This window comes from Pongo abelii, chromosome 3, assembly GCF_028885655.2.
Source record: "Pongo abelii isolate AG06213 chromosome 3, NHGRI_mPonAbe1-v2.0_pri, whole genome shotgun sequence".
In the NCBI taxonomy this organism is placed as follows: Eukaryota; Metazoa; Chordata; class Mammalia; order Primates; family Hominidae; genus Pongo; species Pongo abelii.
The window spans coordinates 89534636-89541333 of NC_071988.2; the positions used below are offsets into that span (position 1 = coordinate 89534636).

Below are 6698 nucleotides of genomic sequence, written 5' to 3' on the forward strand. Positions count from 1 at the left end.
CTACTGGGCTCAGTCAATCCTCCTGCCTCAGCCTCCTGACTAACTAACCCTACAGGCATTTCACCTCCATGTCCTGCTTTTTTTTTTTTTTTTTTTTAAAGAAATGGGCTCTCTCTGTTATCTAGTTTTGTCTCAAACTCCTGGGCTCAAGGGATTCTCCCACTTAGGCCTCACAAAGTGCTGGTATTATAGGCATGAGCCACTGTGCCTGGCCTTGACTCCTGCTTATATCCCCCTTCTTTCTCAGATGGGAGGTAGCGTCAATATATGTGTTAGAAGCAAAGTCATTTTGGAGAAATATTTTATACTGTACAGGATCTACCTTAGACCTTCCCTTCTGTCACTTCTTTCTTTCAGACATTGGCAAAGTCCAGTCACCAAGGCAGTTTGGTTTTTCTATTTTGCTAAATATACCTGGCTGAGTGGGTACTTAGACTCAAGGAGGGTGAGCCTTGGGTTTCCATTCTCTGAATAGCCCTCTGAACAACATACAGAATAGGCCTATTTCAAAATTAGGGGAAGTAAAAAGGCCCAGATTACATGGAAAGCCTAAACTCCATGGTATGTTTCAGATTTTTTTCAATACCTACTTCTTGTTATTGTGCTAGTGAAGTTACCCATTAATACATAACTTCTTTCTGATAACATTTGTAGTGTGTATCCTTCAGTCATCCTGTAAACAAAAGTACTAAATGACAGGGCAGAATTTGTTGATATCTGTTACCTGCCTCCAATATCATGATAATATCAAAATGCCACACTACTCCTCCTCATTACCATTCTTTTTTGTTCTTATAAATTCAAGTTATCATTTGGTGTAATTCATTTTTTTTTCCAAATTATAAATAGTTTGTAACTATTCATATTAAGCAGAATTTCCGTATCATCCACAGTGCTGTTACAGTAACTGAAACCCAAAGAAGAAATAAGAGGTGGGTGGGAATGCTCATGACGTGTGACCTGATATACTCTAAAGTTTCTCTCTTTTTGTTTGCATCTCCCACAGGCAAGTATCAGTTCTCTCTCTCTTTCTTTTTTTTTTTTTTTTTTTTTTTTTTTGAGATGAAGTATCACTCTTGTTGCCCAGGCTGGAGTGCAGTGGCACGATCTTGGCTCACTGCAACCTCTGTCTCCCTGGTTCAGGCAATTCTCTTGCCTCAGCCTTGCAAGAGAAGTACAGGCATCCACAACCACGCCTGGGTAATTTTTTGTATTTTTAGTAGAGACAGGGTTTCGCCACATTGGCAAGGCTGGTCTCAAACTACTGACTTCAGGTGATCCACCTGCCTCGGCCTTTGGTTCAGGTTTTGAAGGAGAGTAGACTAATCAAGATTCATTTATTATTAAGTGTATTTTCCAAAGTGTGAAAAACAGGAGTAAATTCAATATTGAATATCTGCAATCCAAAACTATTTAATACAATCAAGAATATCTTTCTTATTTATTATCTCAAACATCCCAGTTGCCTCCTTATAAAAATTTCTTTCAAGTATTAAAACACAATTAATTCTACCTTGTTAATTATCTCAAAAGCAAAGATAAATATGTACCATTCAGCATACAAAAGTTACACAGTAAAAATGAAAGTGTGTATATACATATATATGTATATATATATATATCTTTGATAATTGACCCACTCATTAAATTTACATTAGGTCATCCTTACTGTTAACATGTACATATAAATGTAGGTCACTGTAAATTAAAAAAAATCAGTTCCACACAATACATGCTTTCTTCATGATATTTAAACCTCATTCAATTCTCATATATTGTAAACTTAGATAAACCCACAGTTTATTGGACAGTTAACATACAAGACAAACATCACAATTTTCACTAAAAATCTGGGCCAACTCATTGTTTATTTGCCCCTTGAAATAAAAAACGAATTAGGATTGAAGCAGTGTATTGCCATAACTTACTTGGAAGGTAAGTAAGTTCTCTCATATTTTTAGAACTTAGATTGAAGATGTTACTGGTAAACTACAATATGAGTGCTTTTAAAGATAATTTAATCGTAAACCTTGAGACAGCATGGGACAAACCCTATAAAATTTGGTTTTATTTTTCAAAATAAAAGATCTTTTTGAAACTTAATATCTTCACTTATCAATATTACTGCATTATAAAGCTAGTTTATATAATCCTGCATAGCATTGGTCAAAATGACAAGGCACAATAAAAAAATTAAAACATTATATGAACAAGAGAAGTCATTGAAAATAATTTAAGGCCTTGAAGTGATTTAATCAGTCTAACTTAAACCTGAAAAATAAACCATTAATTATCCACGTGAAATGCAAGCAATATGTTTTTAAGCTTCTGTTCTGTGGACCAAATAACAAAAAAAAACTCTTTCTTATGGTTTATGTATTAGAATCCTTCTGGACTTGAATGACTAAAAGTCAATTCCATTTTTCAATTGTTCATGGAAGATTTAGGACTGTTTTAGCCATTTGTGTGGAATGCCAAACTGTGGACACTATGCAGATGCTAGTGCTCAGAAGGCTTCTGCTACTAAGTAAGTGTGAGACTGAATTGTAGACTTTCACCTTGATGTTTCCATTATGTTGGTTGCTTCATTGACATTCCAGTTTTTCTTGTCTTTACAGCCAAGCTGTCGAAGTACACTGCACCTATTAATAATGTCTATGGTTTGTGCTTTCAACTGTTCTGCAACATGCAAATCTGCAAGGACAAGGGGATCAGCAATATTTTCTACTGAGAGATTACTACACAAAGCTTCCTCACACATGACCTTTAGCTGTTCCCAGTGCATGTTTGTCTGCAGCTGCCAACAAGTTGTCCGTCATTTTGTCAAGGTTTAGTTCTTTCCCTGTGTTAATGAAACTCATCATTTCTTTAAAAACATCAGGGTCTAAATCATTTATTTCCACTCAATTCTTTATGCTTTCTTCCATTTCATGTTGAAACATGGATTAAAAACAGGATTGAGGTACAAGCAGATTTATGAGCTTTAAATTCTTGTCCTCTCAATAAATTAGGTATTGATGGGATGTATCTCAAAATAATAAGAGCTATCTATGACAAACCCACAGCCAATATCATACTGAATGGGCAAAAACTGGAAGCATTCCCTTTGAAAACTGGCACAAGACTGGGATGCCCTCTCTCACCACTCCTATTCAACATAGTGTTGGAAGTTCGGGCCAGGGAAATTAGGCAGGAGAAGGAAATAAAGGGTATTCAATTAGGAAAAGAGGAAGTCAAATTGTCCCTGTTTGCAGATGACATGACTGTATATCTAGAAAACCCCATTGTCTCAGCCCAAAATCTCCTTAAGCTGATAAGCCACTTCAGCAAAGTCTCAGGATACAAAATCAATGTACAAAAATCACAAGCATTCTTATATACCAATAACAGACAAACAGAGAACCAAAACATGAGCGAACTCCCATTCACAATTGTCTCAAAGAGAATAAAATGCCTAGGAATCCAACTTACAAGGGACATGAAGGACCTCTTCAAGGAGAACTACAAATCACTGCTCAATGAAATAAAAGAGGATACAAACAAATGGAAGAACATTTCATGCTCATGGGTAGGAAGAATCAATATCATGAAAATGTCCATACTGCCCAAGGTAATTTACAGATTCAATGCCATCCCCATCAAGCTACCAATGATTTTCTTCACAGAATTGGAAAAAACTACTTTAAAGTTCATATGGAACCAAAAAAGAGCCCACATCACCAAGTCAATCCTAAGCCAAAAGAACAAAGCTGGAGGCATCACACTACCTGACTTCAAACTATACTACAAGGCTACAGTAACCAAAACAGCATGGTACTAGTACCAAAACAGAGATATAGATCAATGGAACAGAACAGAGCCCTCAGAAATAATGCCGCATATCTACAGCTATCAGATCTTTGACAAACCTGAGAAAAACAAGCAATGGGGAAAGAATTCCCTATTTAATAAATGGTGCTGGGAAAACTGGCTAGCCATATGTAGAAAGCTGAAACTGGATCCCTTCCTTACACCTTATACAAAAATTAATTCAAGACAGATTAAAGACTTAAATGTTAGACCTAAGACCATAAAAACCCTAGAAGAAAACCTAGGCATTACCATTCAGGACATAGGCATGGGCAAGCACTTCATATCTAAAACACCAAAAGCAATGGCAACAAAAGCCAAAATTGACAAATGGGATCTAATTAAACTAAAGAGCTTCTGCACAGCAAAAGAAACTACCATCAGCATGAACAGGCAACCTACAAAATGGGAGAAAATTTTCGCAACCTACTCATCTGGCAAAGGGCTAATATCCAGAATCTACAATGAACTCAAACAAATTTACAAGAAAAAAACAAACAACCCCATCAAAAAGTGGGCAAAAGATATGAACAGGCAGTTCTCAAAAGAAGACATTTATGTAGCCAAGAAACATATGAAAAAATGCTCACCATCACTGGCCATCAGAGAAATGCAAATCAAAACCACAATGAGATACCATCTCACACCAGTTAGAACGGTGATCATTAAAAAGTCAGGAAACAACAGGTGCTGGAGAGGATGTGGAGAAACAGGAACACTTTTACACTGTTGGCGGGACTGTAAACTAGTTCAACCCTTGTGGAAGTCAGTGTGGCAATTCCTCAGGGATCTAGAACTAGAAATACCATTTTTCCCAGCCATCCCATTACTGGGTATATACCCAAAGGACTATAAATCATGCTGCTATAAAGACACATGCACACATATGTTTATTGAGGCACTATTCACAATAGCAAAGACTTGGAACCAACCCAAATATCCAACAACGATAGACTGGATTAAGAAAATGTGGCACATATACAGCATGGAATACTATGCAGCCATAAAAAATGATGAGATCATGTCCTTTGTAGGGACATGGATGAAATTGGAAATCATCATTTTCAGTAAACTATCGCAAGAACAAAAAACCAAGCACCGCATAGTCTTGCTCATAGGTGGGAATTGAACAATAAGAACACATGGACACAGGAAGGGGAACATCCCACTCTGGGGACTGTTGTGGGGTGGGGGGAGGGGGGAGGGATAGCTTTAGGAGATATACCTAATGCTAAATGGCGAGTTAATGGGTGCAGCACACCAGCATGGCACAAGTATACATATGTAACTAACCTGCACATTGTGCACATGTACCCTAAAACTTAAAGTATAATAATAAAATAAAATAAAAACAATGGCAATAAATTACACCTTGTAGTTAAAAAAAAAAAAAAAAAATTCTTGTCCTCTCACAAAAAACTGCAGTCTGTAAATCTTGTGTTTTCTCAGAGATTACCTCAGTCTTCTCCTAGTTGGCACTCAGGCACCTTCAAAGTATTTGTATTAGTATGTCCTGATATGTTTACTGAATCTTGTACCACACTCATCTCACAAAGTAATGTAAGCTTGTCATCTGGTAAAAGACCATTAGCTTCGTCAAGCAAAAGTTCCCTTCTAATGAATTTTTTAACATCCCAGTCCTTCCCTTCAACAAATTGATATGCTCTTTTGTTTTCCATTGCTTTTGTTTCTTCCCTTTTAGCACTCAGAAGGGACAATTTGAATTTTGCTCACACTTCACTTTTGGAGAAGCTGACTAAAAGCAAATATAAGGACAAATGGTCTTTACTTTCATTATCTAATCCCTTTGGGTTTACCTTCAGGCACCATTTCATTTGGGCCAGATGAAAATGTGGAACTTTTTAACTTCTCACCCATTTCCTCTTGACAAAAACTGAAGTTATTAATGGTCTACGTGTTGAACATTTTACTACTTTGATCTGTGTATAACACTAGCTTTCTGCTGTGGGACAAGAAGACATATCTCTAGGTAGAGGTGGGACGTGTTCCTGAGACATTGCCACTTTATTGCATTCTTTTAGGATTTATGTAGTACCCCACACAATTGAGTACCTTACCTTAGATGTCTCAGAGCATTAGTGTTTGGTTTTCACCAGGAGCATGGTTGAGAAGGGCCACCCTCATGTCTCCTCAATGCCTGGACTTGCCAGGTGGCAGTAGGCAGCACTGGCTGCATCAGCTCCAAGACGCTGAGGCTGTGCTGGAGGCAGCAGGGTTAATGGTGGCAAGTCCCTGTGGAGGCACCTTCACCGACCCACATTCCTCCTCCCCTGCCCTCCATCCTTCCGGATCTCCCACTCCTCTTGGTGTCATTTCTTACTGCAATAGAGTTTTGCATCCACATACCTACTTAGCGCTATTATTGACAAATATATTATATATGTATAAATTAAATGTTCAGCATGACCACTATATATATATATATATATATATATATATATGCTTTGTATACTTGATTCTTAAATTTGTTAAGAAAGTTGAATAAATATGAATTTATATTATCTGTTAAAATTACATAATTATTTATTCCGGTGGGCTTTTTTTATTGTGTGGATTCACACTGCTTTCTGTGTTTATTTACTTTTAGCCTAGAAAACTTTCTTTAGAATTTATTGTGAGGCAGATTAGTTAGCAATGACTTTCTGTTTTTGTTTGTTTAGAATTGTCTTTATTTCACCATTATTTGTTAAAGATGATTTTGTAGTATACAGAATTTTTGGTTGGCAGTTTTTTCTTTCAGCACTTTGAATATGACATACCACTGCCTTAGGGGCAGCATTGTTTCTGATGAGTAGTCAGCTACTAATGTTATCTGAGTTCCCTTATAT

At 36.8% G+C, this 6698-nt stretch overlaps 1 pseudogene; it reads right to left on the reverse strand.

The window, feature by feature from the left end:
• Positions 1-2443: 2443 nt before the first annotated feature.
• On the reverse strand, positions 2444-5867 carry LOC100452719 (speckle-type POZ protein-like; annotated as a pseudogene).
• Positions 5868-6698: the final 831 nt, after the last annotated feature.